Here is a 13464-nt window from a genome sequence, read left to right on the forward strand (position 1 = left end):
CTACCTGAGCAGACTGTGTAGAAAGGCTCGGCTCAGCAGGAAAGGCCTGTCTTCGCCAGTGATTCCAGGGTGGTCTCCTCGGCAGCCTGAGAGTCGCCCTGAACCCGAGGCCCTCTGCACACACTTAGCTGAGCGGGCTCTGGGGTCCAGGCTAATGGGTAGACAGGCAGGCAAGCTCCCATCTGTGGAAGCAAACACAGCACCAGAGGGTGTAAGCATGGACACAGGATGAGCCAGACTGAGGGACCAGGAGGCTATCTTTGATGGGGTTCACTCTCGCATACAATTAAATCAGCTCAAACCTCATTTCACTGGGGAGTTATGAACCTTGAAACCTGAGGTTCCTATTGGGAAGCAGTATCTCTGTATGTGTAGGTACACACATGCATGAACACTGAGTACACATGCTGGGGTGGAAAGAGCCTCGCTTTGGGAGTCCGACAGTCCTGGCTTAACCCTCACTAACTGTGGGATCTTGAGCTAGTCACTTAACCTCTCTGGCTGTTTTCTCATCTATAAAATGGGGAGATCTTGTGAATGGGGAGCAGTGCCCTGGGGAAACTATAAATTCTAAGAACTTATTTATAATTTGCGGGTGTGAGTTGCTGTTCAAAGTGATGGTGTACGCAGATTTCCATGGGGGGTGTATATGCAGCTGGCATTTACCCTTCTCCATCAGCTACTGGTTATGTCTCTTGTCCTCTTTAATAGCCATAGCCCTTCTCACGACCCCCCTGCTTCCGCCCATTTGTCTGCCTCCCTGAGGTTTGTACTTGAGCTCAGAGGGGGTCTGGGAAGCAGGACTCATGGACTCCTTACAGGTTCTGGTTGCCTGGGAATTTCTACGTGTGTTAGCGATCCTGCCTGTATGAATGCACGTCTACAATTGTCCACTTGCCTGGATAAAGACACCTGCATGTGGGTTCCTTGGTCTATCTAGCCTTCGATATGCTTCTCTGTATTTTCACGTCTGTGTAGGTACGTGTGTTTAAGAGAACATGTGTGGGGTTGTGTGTTTCTGGCTGATGTGTACATGGGTTCGGTGAATTCAGTTATATGTGTGGGTGTGTGCATCTGGTTCTATTCAGCTTTGTGCATGTCCAGCTGAGCCTATGTTTGCACACCTGTGAGGACAGAGACAGAAGTGAAGTGTGTGTGCCTATATGTGACAAGGTGTGCCCAGCTGTGGTCAGACTATGAGTGTGCCTGTGTGTTCATACACTCTGCCTCGCTCTCTGCATCCTGCTGTGTCAGGAGCCAAACTGGCTTCTGCCTGTCTGAGAGCTCTCTGAATGTGTGTGTGGGGGTGGGGGCGGGGGCGGAAGAGCGACTGATCCTCTGCTGTCCCTGCAGGTTTCCCATCTCGAGGCCTGTGACTGCAGGCACTGGTGTCACTGTGGATCAGTGTTGCCTCCTTCCTACCTCTGCTTTTCTTTGGGTTTTCAGGGTCATGGTGTGATGGTGTGACTGGTCACGGTGTCCCTGTGGGTCTGTTTCACCATGGGTCAGTATATGCCTGTGTGTGTGTCCACGCATGTGTATGCTGTATGACCTTATCTTTGTGTGCCTCTGAGTCCTTGTGCCATGTCGCTGTATGTCCGTGCCAGTATAGCTATGTCAGTGTCAACATGTGGGAGGGTCTGTCTGCCATAGTGTGCCTGTCTGACCAAGGGTGCCTCAGTGTCTGTGTGGTACCTTTGTGTAACTCATCAGTGCATGTGTGTGCGTGCGTGTAAGAGACCCTTTGTGAGACAGTGTGTCTGTCACTGTGTTTGTATGCCTGCTTCCCTCCTCTCTCTCTTTCTCTCTCTCTCTCTCTCTCTCTCTCTCTCTCTCTCTCTCTCTCTGTAGGAGCCAGACAGCTCCCCAAGCCTGGATTAGGGACAATTTATCCACAGGCAAAGGAGAATTCCAACCTGCCAGAGCCTCCCTCCTCTGATCCGTCCCCCCTTTCCCTGTGGTTGGGTGGGCACAGAAATGCAGCCCAGCAGCTCCCAACCCCTCAAGGAGCCCCCCCCCCCACCAACCTCTGCAGTTCCCCAGAGGCCCAGAAGGGCAAAAAGATAGAAATCTGGGTGGCTCCAGAGCCCTCCAGTGGGGGTGGACTGACTGCCCCCATCATGGCCCCCACAGCTCAGCTCATCTTGGCCCTGTTCTCCTACATATGGTGGTGGTGGGGGGAAGTCTGCATGGGGTATGCCTGGCCCTGGGGGCTTGGGGAAAAGGAGCGAAGCTGCTCCCAGCCCCTCCACAACCTGATACTCCCCAACTGATAAATGTCAGCAACCCCCCTGAAATGTAAATGACTAGGAAACTTGCAACTGTGCCCACACAGGCTGGGGGGAGCCCTTGAGAGACAGGGGACAGTGTGGTGGGGGGAATGTTGTAAGGAGGGGGAGCAAGGGCTGAGCTGGGACTTAGGCTCCCTTCACGGTGCTCCAGGCGCAAGGCAGAATCACATGTTTCCCATTAGCTGCTCTGGCCTCCTTGTTCAGGGGGTGTTGGCTGAGGGAGATTTGTTCTGGTTGCAGACACCAGTCAAGACCACACAAGAGAGAGAGAGAGAAAAGGGGGGGTGGTGGCAGAGGAAGGGGGAAAGAAAAAGAGAGGGAGAGGTTGAGTGCCAGAGGGAGGAAAAAAACAGAGAGAGAGAGAGAGAGAGAGATACACACAGAGACACACAGGAGAGAAACAGAGACAGAGAGACATGAGAGATGAAGACAGATAGTGACAGACAGAAACTGAGACAGGCACATACAAACACAAAAGCAGAGAGACAGAGATTGGTGAGGCAGACAGACTGGGGGACAGGGAAAGGAAGGCAGAGGTGGAGAGGCTGGTCAGAGGCTGAAGAGCAAGTGCCAGTGAGGTACAGAGTGCAAGTCAGGCCAGGTGGGACTGAGAGGGAGAGAGCAGAGCCAGAGAGCACTGGCAGCATTGGGGAGGCCAGCGTGACAGACAGGGACCGGAAGGTGATGGAGGGAGACAGGGAGAGAGAGACAGTGTGCAAGGCCAGGATGAGCCAGGAAGAAGGGCTGGGTAAGGGCGCTGTATGGGCAGCGCCAGGGCCAGGAGACACCAGCAAACAGACAGGGACCGCGGTGTGGGCAGGGGGAGCGGACCCTTTGAGCTGGCTGGGCGGGGGCTGCCAGCACGCCCGGAGCCTCCCGCCTCCTGACCCTCGAGCCTAGGAGAGATAACAGGCCCGAATAGTGCTGACTTGCGGTTCAGAAATCCAATATCCTCCGCGGCGCACTAATCGACTACCTGAGCTCCCGGCCCGCGCCGAGCTGCCCCGATTAATCCTGCGGCTCCACAGCCTTAATTAGTTTAACAGTTTCAGGGGCAGAAGAGGCAGGGAATAGGGTCCCCCAGGCCTGCGGGGACACTGCCCCCCATGCAAACCTGCCTGGTGCCCCACCTGCCCCAGTCCCACCTGCCCCAGTCCCAGAGGCCCTGTTCCACATTGTCTGAAAAACACTGGGTCCCTCCCTCCTGGGAACAGTGCCCAGGGTTGGCACCTGGGTCAGAAGGTAGATCATGTGGGACTGGGGCTGCCCCACCCATGAGCGCTTCCTCTGGCCAGCCCTTTGGGGCCCTTCGGTCGCCATGGAAAGGCTCCACCAACTGTCAGCTCCACTGGGCAACACATTGTCTCTTTAGGGTGACAGACAAGTTCCCAAGTTCATGACAACCTCCCAACAGCATGAAATAATCACACGTCACTCCCCACAACAGCATGAGATGGGCACATGGTGACATCTCACACATACCCAGCAGAGACAGGCATACGAGTCAGTGACTACCTTCCTAATAGGGTGAGCTAAGCACATAACCTGCCGCTTCCCCCAAAGCGTGAGATGGGCACATCTGATACCCCCAGACAGTGAGATAGGAACACAGGCTGATACCTTTGAAATGGTGTAACTAACATACAACCAGTTACCCCCACCCCAATGGGATGTGAAATGCATGGAAAGCCTCTCTCTCTTTCGTGTGCCATGCACACACGCACACCCACACACAGGCCTCACCTTCCAGGTGTGAACGTACAGACCCCCCAACCCCACCCTACAGAATTAGCCAGGGACATAAGCTCCTTCCCCATGAGTCCTGCCTCCAGACTGTGGCATGATGGGTACACAGTATCACCCCCTGACTGCTTAGGACAGGTGACAGGTGACAGCCCACTCTCACCCTGCCCCCATCACTGCCAGCCTGGGTGGTGCTGTCCTCTGCCTGCAGAGGCGTCACAGCTCACAAGGCATGAATGTCACCTCAGCACTGCCAGAGCTGGGCACAGCCGCATGTTGCCCCAGTGACAAACACCAATGGCCCCAGGAGAAGGTGGAGGCACATGGGGCGCTAAGTGTGACCTTGGTCCCTGGATACCAGGAAGGGAGGCACCGTGGCCTCCCTCCTGGATAACCCAGTGGCCTGGTGCTGGGGGAGATGAGTGCTGGGAAGGAAGCTGCCTGGGCACACGACAACCTGAAAATGCCATCGCTCCAAGTTCCTACCCTCATCCCATTTCTATTTGAATGTAGCTGTTATCTTGAGAGGGCAGGCTGAGGGAAGAAGGAGGGCTGTCTCTTACTGAGGCCTGAGGAGGTCTTCCTATAAGACTTAAGAGATCGGTGGAGGCAAGATAGGTAATGGGTTGTTGTCGCCATGCCCTCAGGGCCCAGGACTGCGAAGGCAGAGGGATATAGCTTCAGACCCCTACTACTGCCAGGGGAGCCCCTTTTTCTTACAAAGGCCCCCCTCTCTAAATTCAGGCCACAGAGCCTGAAAGGAGGCCAAAGTCCAGGGGCATGACTCACCCAGGGAACAGGCCCAGCCTGCTGGCCAGAGTGAGGGAGGCTAGGGCCAAGGGGCCTGGGTTCAAGTCTGAGCTCCTCCCAGGCCAAGCTGAGAGACCCCGGAGCAGCAGCTCAGACTCCGGCTTTGGGGAGAAGGGTAGGGGCAGCAGCCAGGGACGTGCCAGGGTCTGAAAGTAGCTAAGGCTGGAGACCAGCAAGCAGAGCACTGGAGGCCATGGGAAGGAGGACACAGCTATCTACTAGTTCCACCGCTACCTAAAAAGGAACCTCAGCTTTCTGGACCTCAGTTTGTTCATCTGTAAAGCAGGGACAGTGTCAGCCTCAGGAGACATCAAATGGGCATCAAGTGGGCTGGTGCTTAAGAAATGGGAGCTTCTTATTAAAGAGGACAAAGAAGGCAGGAGACTTGCCCATGCCACGGAGCAAGTCAGAATCAGCTGAGCTCACCCTCTACCTCCTGGCTTCCTACTAGAGCTGTTTCTGTAAGACTGCTTGGAGGTCCATAATCTGTGCATGTGTAGGGGTGTAAAGAGGGCTGCTGGAGTGTTGTCGGATACACAGCTGCCCGACTGTCCAATGAAACCAAAAATACTGATAGGAGTCTGTCATACATCCTAGGCCTTTACCCTAAACTCCACCTGGCTCACCTTCTAACACTGGACCATTGGGCTAGCTCCAAGGGAGGCAGGGAGCCCATGCCCCAGCCCCCATGATCGGCACCAGCACCTGGTGCTTGGAAGAACTGGAGCTATAGGATGCCAGTGTCCAAGGCCTTCTTATTGTATAAGAACCCAGAGAGGGACACGCCTAGCCTGAGGTCACACAGCATGACAGTATCAGAGACCAGAGCCCTGGCCAGGGACAGCCTCAGAGTAGAGTCCCTTTAGCCCTTAGGGGTGGATAGAGCTGGGGGGCCCTAGGGGACTGAGCAAAACGTGGCGACAGATGGCCTGCCGAGGCAGCGGCGATCTGGGCGGCTGGCAGGCATGCTCGCTCCCGCGCAGGGAAGCGGCTAATTTTAGCTGAGGCCTCGATGCCAGCTTTGTTCCCCCCACCCACCCGTCAAGGGGGGCCCAGCATGCTTTGCGAGCAATCCACCTCCCCCAGGCACCCCTACTCCCCCGCCTGGCCCCTTGGTGAGTAGTGTCCAGACCCCAGGGTCCTCGAACTTCTGCCTGACCAAGCCTCACCACACCCAGAGGCAAGATCTTGGCCCTGGCGGCCTGGAACCCCCACCCCAAGGCCTGTTTCCCATGACTCCGAGCTCATTCCTTGAAGAAGGGATACAGGGAGGAGGGCTAGAGGCCACTGCCCAGACTGGGAGGGTGGGCGGGCCTGACAGCAGGGGCGGCCAGTCTTGGGGGTGGGGTGGGGGACACTGTCTTCCACCAGATATTTAAGGAAACAGGATCCTTATTCTACCCCTACCATGAGACAACTCCGTACGTGCTGGAGTCTACCTGGGGTTGGTGAGCAAGGGGGCAGGATTCACTCTACCCTTTCCCTCTTCATGACTGTGACTTTGCTCCAGGAACTCGAAGTACTTTAAAGAAGTCAGAGATAGAACAAGGGTAGTACTCATGTGTCATTGGGGAAAACTGAGACACAGTCTGAGACAGCCATCATTGTGGCAGGGGAAGAGACAAAACCCAGGAATCAGAGAGGCCTAGACATGCTCTTCTTTGAGTCCTTATAATTAGGAGGGCTTCTTGAGACAGACCGGCCCGAGATTACACTGTACCCCCACCTGGACTGGCAGAAGTTAGACTAGATAGTGGAGCCCATCCTCTGAAACCCTAGAAAAGGAGGCCTGGCACTCTTGGTTCCTAGTGCCCCGCCCCTCCATGGGCTCTTTGACCTTAGGCTCTCTCTTCCCTGAGATTCAACTATGCTTGCCCAATAGGGTACCAGGACATCTGGCCCCTACTTGAGCAGGGACTCCTTTAGGGTGACTCCCAGCTCCAACCTGAGTGCAATGACCAAGTGGGAAATAGAGGAAAAAGACCTGAAAGAAATCTACATATTTAGAGGGAGAGAGTCAGAGAGAAGAGAAAGAGGGAAGAAGAAACCTAGGCAGAGAATCAGATTCAGGAAGAGACAGAAAGAGGAAGACGGGGGGGGGGGGGGGGCAAGAAAAACCAGAACAGAATAAGGCTGAAAGAGAGAAATGAAGGAGTGAATGAAGGATGGGTATGTGAATATGTGAATACTAGAGGACGGAAAACAGCAGAAGAGGAAGAGAGAGACAGAGGAGGAAGAAGAGGACAAAGAGACAGGCAGGATGAGGCAGAGACAAAGACAGAAAGGGAAAGAGAGCAAGATACACACATAGGGTAAGAGATGAAGCAGCCTGCCACAGACAGGGCAAGGCACAGAGAACTGAGGACACCACAGGGAGCTGGAGACAGACAAGGGACTGACACACCCAGAGACCAAGAGAGACAGTTGGAGAGGGTGAGCCACATTCAGAGAATGGGGCAGGAAGAAGGGGGAGACCCTCAGTGATAGTGTGTGTGTGTGAGGGGGGCAGCAAGTGTAGACAGAGGCAAGGAGGGAGGGGTTATGAGGAGGGGGAAGTCGTCGCCAGAGCGGGGGGGGGGGGGAGAGGGGGGGATGCGGACGGGACAGAGGACAGAAGTGGAATGTGGGTCTGGGCATGAGGCTCACAGATGCATCGGCTCTGGTTTCAGCTGGGGCAGTTGGCTGCTGGAGGTGGGGAGGAGGAAGGAGCAAAGTTGGCAAGGGAGGGGGGGCCTGTTGCCATGGCTGCAGGCACGGCAGGGGCACAGTCTACTGGCACTTGAAGTTCTGGGCATGGTAGGGGGCTGAGGGAAAGAGGGGGGTGCTCTCAGGGCTCTACTAGGAAGAAAGTTTACAGAGAGTGGATGAGAGATGTTGGGAGCTGAAGAGGGCTCCGGGCCCTGCTCAACTCCATGGAGGTTGCCAGGAGGGCACTACTTTCCAGGTCACCTGTAGGCATCCCAGATTCCCACCCGTGCCTCAGGCTGGCTGGCCCCTGGGGATCCTGCTTCTCTGTCCCTTCCAGTCTAGCTGAAGATCCCGCATGCTGCTGCTGCAGCTGCTGCTTCTGCTTGCAGGGGAGCAGCAAGATTGTGAATTCAGGATCTGTAATCCTAACGCAGAGCCCAGGCCTACCGGGCTCCAGTTGCCAAGGCGACGGAGGGTCAGAGGGCAGCGCGGGGCGCCTGCTCCTCCAAGTCAGAATCCCAATTGTTAAAGCCCAAGAATAAACAGCTGAAGCGGCTGAGGGGGGGTGGCAGGAGGGGGCTGAGGTCTGCATCAGCTCAGTGTGGTGTTGTCAAGCGAGATGTCACTAATTGTCTGAAGGAACGGGCTGAGGCAGCTCTTAACTGCTTCTGTGCCACCAGAGACACCTTGGCTGCCTGGCCCCATCCCCCGGGCCTCCCAGCATTCCAACGGGCCAGCTTGTTGGTAGGGGGAGTGCTAGCCCAGCATAATTCCTGCCTCCCTTGCACTGAACCCCCACATACTTTGGCTCCCAACACTTCTCTTTGCCCAACTTGGAACCTCCCACCTGCGAGCTAAATTCTTAAGTCCCTGGAACCATTACCTCCAAATCACTAGGTCCATAATACAGCCCCTTTGGCCTGCAAAAGCCTTCCCAGCTTTCCCAATATCTCCTCCTGCTCCTCCTCTTCCTCCCAGAAGTCAGGGGTTCTGGTACAAGGTGTATGGATTGCAGAGGAAGACAGACTTCGGGTTCTTCTGATCTTGGGGGTGGGATGGCTCCTATAAGGGAAGACCTAGAGCATCTTTCTGTGCAACTCTCTATTCTCAGTCACACTAGAACCAAAGACCTGAATGGAGCCAGGAAACCTGATTTCTAGCTTTAACTATTCCACCTACTTGCTGCACGACTCTTGACAAGGTGCTTTCCTTCCACCTCTCTTCTCATCTATCATCCATCCTAAACATATAGTGGTGCCTATTCTGAACGAGGCCATGTCTACGACCCCTGCCCAGAGGTACTTCCATTCCAGTGGGTGAGAAAGGCTCATAATACCAGATAGAAAACAATCAGAGATCCACCAGATAAGATAGTCCATGAAAAACATGGATCAGTCTGGTACACAATAAACAACACAGTGGACAGCAGCTGGTGTTAGTAGTAGTACTGGTATTGCTGTTATTACAGAGGATCACTAAAAGGGTGTAGGTAATCAGAAAAAAGGTTAAGGTGAGATCAGTTCTGGAAGGCTTCCTGCAGAGAGCCGTACCTGGCAAGATTTAAACAGGTGGGCAAGAAGGCTGAGTGCTCCAGTAAAGAGAAGTCTTGTGAGGTTCAAGGGGAACTGTAAGGTCTCAGGGGTTGTAAGTTCGGCTCCTCCCAAAGCAGGAAGGGCGAGGCCTTCAATGGTCTCCCCACCCCATAGGCCGGCCCTGCCTCCTCCTCCACCCACTGTGCCTCGGGATCACAGGAGAGCTATGCCTGGGAGGCGGTAGGCCAATCGCGGGTAGGGCTACCAGAGATTGGTAACACCTGGAGTGACGTAACAAGGGGCGGGAGCACGGCTTCGGGAACAGCCCCTGCCCCAGACCCCTGCCCCACGTCCGAAGCACGGGGCCCCAGGAGGGGGCGCTCAGGCCGCCTCACCGCCCTCTCAGGTGGCAGGCGGGGCCGGGGTGCTGTCCGTGGGCGGGGAACTGGGCGCGGAAACGGGGGATCCCCCAGAGAGGGCCCGGCCCAGCCCGGGGCTGAACGCGTACAAAAGGCGACTTGTTCTTTCTTGGGATGCCTGCGCCTTCTCAAACATACCTTAGAGTCACACTCCGGGGACAGCTACACCCACATGTGGCTGCACAAAGTCCGCCCGCGTGAAAAGAGTGGGCTATCGCCAGCCCGAGGGGTCGGAGTTAAAAAGCTTGCCCCAGCCACCTGCTGCCAGACTCAACACCATTCACGTGACCCCAAGTGACCTGCATAGTCCCACTGCCTCATGCACGGCTCTGGGGACACTGACCCAGTCACAGTCTCATAACTACCCTCTCCCTCATCTGTGGCTCACCAACTCCTACTCTAGAGTCAGACCAGCTTCAATGTGGGTTCCACGGTGTGCACATTGAAGTTCATTAAGGGTTACTTTTTACCAAGCACTTATTCTGTGACAGTCCTTGCCATTACTCTTATATGGTGGGTACTATTAGACCCATTTTTTGGTTGGGGAAACTGAGGCTTAGGTTAAATAGCTTGCTTAGGTAGCAGCAGGGAATTGAACCCAAGTTAAGCTTGACTTCAGAGGCATGTTCTGTGTATTATCTCTGCTTCCTATCACCGCCTTACAACCTAACACCCCACCACACAGCATAACTACAGACCCCAAAGCCATCTCAGTCAAGGTGTAATCCTCCATCCCAAACACATCTCAGTGCCACAGTCTAGTATAGTATCAGGAAGTTTTTCTCGCTAACCAGTGTGTGAGCTGGAGTGAGGGTGGGGGTGGGGAGTCTTCTACCTCTAAGCTTCAGTCATTATAAATGGGGCACAGAGTGAAAGCAGGGCCAGAATGGGCCACCTCTAACCTCTCCAGCAGGCTCACCTCCACCTCTCCTGACCCCAGAATGACAAAGCACTGACATACTGGCTGGGGCGCCAGGCCTGCAGCTCTCCCTGACCCCTTGGGCCGGGACCCTCCTCTAGTCCCCAACCCCTGCTGGGAACAAGTAGAAACAAACTCCTTCCTGGGGATGTCAAAGCACCTTTCCTAGGGGAGGCGGCTCTGTGATCCCCTTAGCCAGGCTAGGGAGAAGGATCGGGTTACTCTTTCCCCAGCTGTGCCTGGACTCCTTGGGACTGACCTTTCACCTTATCCAGGCCAAGACCCAAAGGGGGCCAGAGTCCAGCTCTCACCTCCTGTTAACCCTCTGAATTCCTCATCTTTCCATTTGGAGCCCCTGCCAGGGCCCCAGTGGGTCTCAGGAAGCCCAGCCGAGCATGCCAACCTTTCCCCACCCTTCCCTCCTGGGGTCTGGTTTCCCAGAGGGCTTTACAGAATGTTCCTCCCTGCCCCCTGCCCAAGATGCCCTGCCCTGCCTGGATCAGATACCTCCGCCCAAGCAGCTGAAAATGACCTGGGCTATTTTCGCTCTGGGATCACGTTGCAAACTCCCCCTTGAGCTGGCAGCTTCCCATAGCCCTGGACTATTGCCCCCCACTCATCCCTCACCCAGAATCACTACCTTAACAGGGCAGGAGGGCTTTTAGAGACCACTGGCCTAAGCTCCTCAGATGGGGAGACTGAGGCCATGAGTCAGGCACAGGGCTGGGCAGGGAACCAGGCTTCCTGGGTCACCCACCCAGGTCTCCTACTGTCTAGCACAGCCTGCTCTGTACTCTAGATCTCACCCAACCAAAAACCCAGCCAACCTCCTCCAAGCACCAGAAAGTCACACTAGAGGTTACCCACAAGCCCCTGTGTTGCCCTGCATGTCAGAAACTGCTTCTACCACACTTTTTGTTTAGAATTGGGACCAGGTCTGTACCTGTATCACAACTATGTAGACCATGGGAACATTCTGAAAGCTGCAAACTGGGAGGAAAGACAGGGAGACTGAGGCCCAAAGGAACAGGAGGAAGCTTTAGATTTCCTGAGGTTTATATTGCACAATACTTCCAAGTTCCCAGCAGCTCCTAGCCCCAGCTTCTTGGTACCCCTCCGCCTTCCATTCCTACAAACCCAGCTCTAAGCCCCTGCCCCTCCACCTCAAGCTCCAGCCCTCCTGGGCAGGAATGTGACTGGTCAGGTCTGAGCTGACCACAAGAGTGGCTATAAGGCAACAGAGCCCCCCCCCATCCTCCCATCCCCCTAGCCAGGGGGAGCTCACATACCAAGGCAAGGTGAGGGGAGGTGAGGGGAGGGGGACCTCTTTTAACCCTTTGCAGCCAGGCTTTCGGGGTGAAAAAGAGGGGTACTCTACTTTCAATGGCTATTCCTATAGGAGTGCTGCCAGATGGGGGAGAACAAGCAGAGGCTACTTCACCGAGAGGTGACAATATCCCCCACTTGTCCCTATTAAGAAAAATTAGACTTTATTTACCACCCCAACTTTAATCTCATCTCCCATGACATTTGGAAAAGTCATGAGGTGGTGCTGAGGGGAGAAGGAAAGGAGGCACCATGAACCCCAACCTCAGGAGCCCCTAGTCTGATGGGAGAAATACAACCCTGCCCTGGGGAGTCTGATGGGGGAGACCAGGCAGAGACTGGGACAAAGAGCTGAGAGCAGAAAGAGCATGGAGCTGCGCAGAAGTGGGAGGAAGCCAGGGCAGAAGCAGAACAAGCCAGGTGGGGTCAGATCGGGCAGGCTTCCCAGAGGCCCCTCTGCCCACACCCCTCCCCCCAGGCTGTGGAATCTCGGGGGTCAGGGCTGAGGGACAGCCCCGCCCCCTGCTCCCCTCGGGCTCAGGAATTCCACCAGCCAAGGGAGGGGGGGCCTGCTTCGGCCTCAGTCCAAGTTGGCTCCCACTGGACCAGGAACTACAGCTCTTCCTCGGTCCCCCACCCCCACCCAAGCCGCTGGGCTGGCCCCCGGCCCCCTCCCCTCCCCCACCCCCTCCTTGGCTGGCACGGTGTGTGCCAGGCGCTGGCAGAAAACAAACCCGCCGGGGTGGGTTTGCAGGGAGCGGGGTAACCTTGACACAGTTGCGGCAGTCGCTAATGGCAGACACACACTCCGCCTGTTCTGGGGGGACTGTTGCCGTTGCTAGGAAACCAGCAGCCGCGTGAATGGAAATGGGTCAGTAAACCTGGGGAGAGATAGTGTGACACTCGAACCACTGCAGCTGCTCCAGCCCACACCGAAATCCCTCCTCTTCAATATTTATCATTCCCGCCTGGGCCCTCAGCTCCTGCCAGACCCTGCACCAGCCGGGCCCTCGGCGCCCCCCTCCCCACCCCCGCAAAGGTTTGACAGGGTAGGGGGAAAGAAAAAGGATGGGGGGTTGCTTATCCTTTCCTTGGTGGTGGTGGTGGGGGGCAGGTGGGATGGAACTGGTTCTGGAGAAGATTGAACAGGAAACAGTCTAATCCCGTGGTGGGGAAGGGGTTAAAAGGTCAATTCACGCCTGTTCCTGACTTAGGCACTGTGGTAAAATTACTGCGAGTGTGAGTGTGAACAGGCTTGTGCTGCCTGCTTGCCTACCTGCAGAGGGACTGATTAAGCCAGGAGACCTTCCTCCCAGTGTATAAGCTATGGAGGAGGAAGAGGCACCCAAAACATGGCAAGGATTTGCTCACAGCCTGAAAACATTCTCCTGTACAACCCAGCATGCCCCCAATATAGCCCAAGGCTTCCTAACAGCCAGAATCGATGCCCACAAGACAATAAGCACCCCAAATGGACAGAAGCTGCCTACTGCATTAAAATACCATCCTGTACAGACACATGCACCCCAAACAGCCATTCACTGTTCAGAAAAAACCCTGACACCCAACACAGATACCTCCACAAAGAACATGACAACTGCAATTCAGAACAGTGCAGCTCAGCTCAACACCTATGAACAAGCAGCAAAATCTAGGCACAGGCAAGACTGCACTGTCCCGTCTGACTGTGCTGAATCTTCTACCACTTTCCCATAAGGCGGAAGCCTCCCCACACA

The 13464-nt window shown here is 55.4% G+C and overlaps 1 protein-coding gene across 5 annotated transcripts in view; it reads right to left on the bottom strand.

Moving 5' to 3' along the window:
* The window catches only part of AHDC1 (AT-hook DNA binding motif containing 1), a 63766-nt gene that overhangs the window by 21334 nt on the left and 28968 nt on the right, over positions 1-13464 (bottom strand). For all 5 annotated transcript variants that reach the window (XM_036230556.1, XM_036230569.1, XM_036230567.1 and 2 more), the window contains one exon: positions 5-182. The gene's annotated coding sequence lies outside the window, so the exon portion shown is untranslated. The remainder of the gene's footprint in view (positions 1-4; positions 183-13464) is intronic.

The sequence above is a fragment of the Rousettus aegyptiacus genome, unplaced genomic scaffold (assembly GCF_014176215.1).
Source record: "Rousettus aegyptiacus isolate mRouAeg1 unplaced genomic scaffold, mRouAeg1.p scaffold_m13_p_1, whole genome shotgun sequence".
In the NCBI taxonomy this organism is placed as follows: domain Eukaryota; kingdom Metazoa; phylum Chordata; class Mammalia; order Chiroptera; family Pteropodidae; genus Rousettus; species Rousettus aegyptiacus.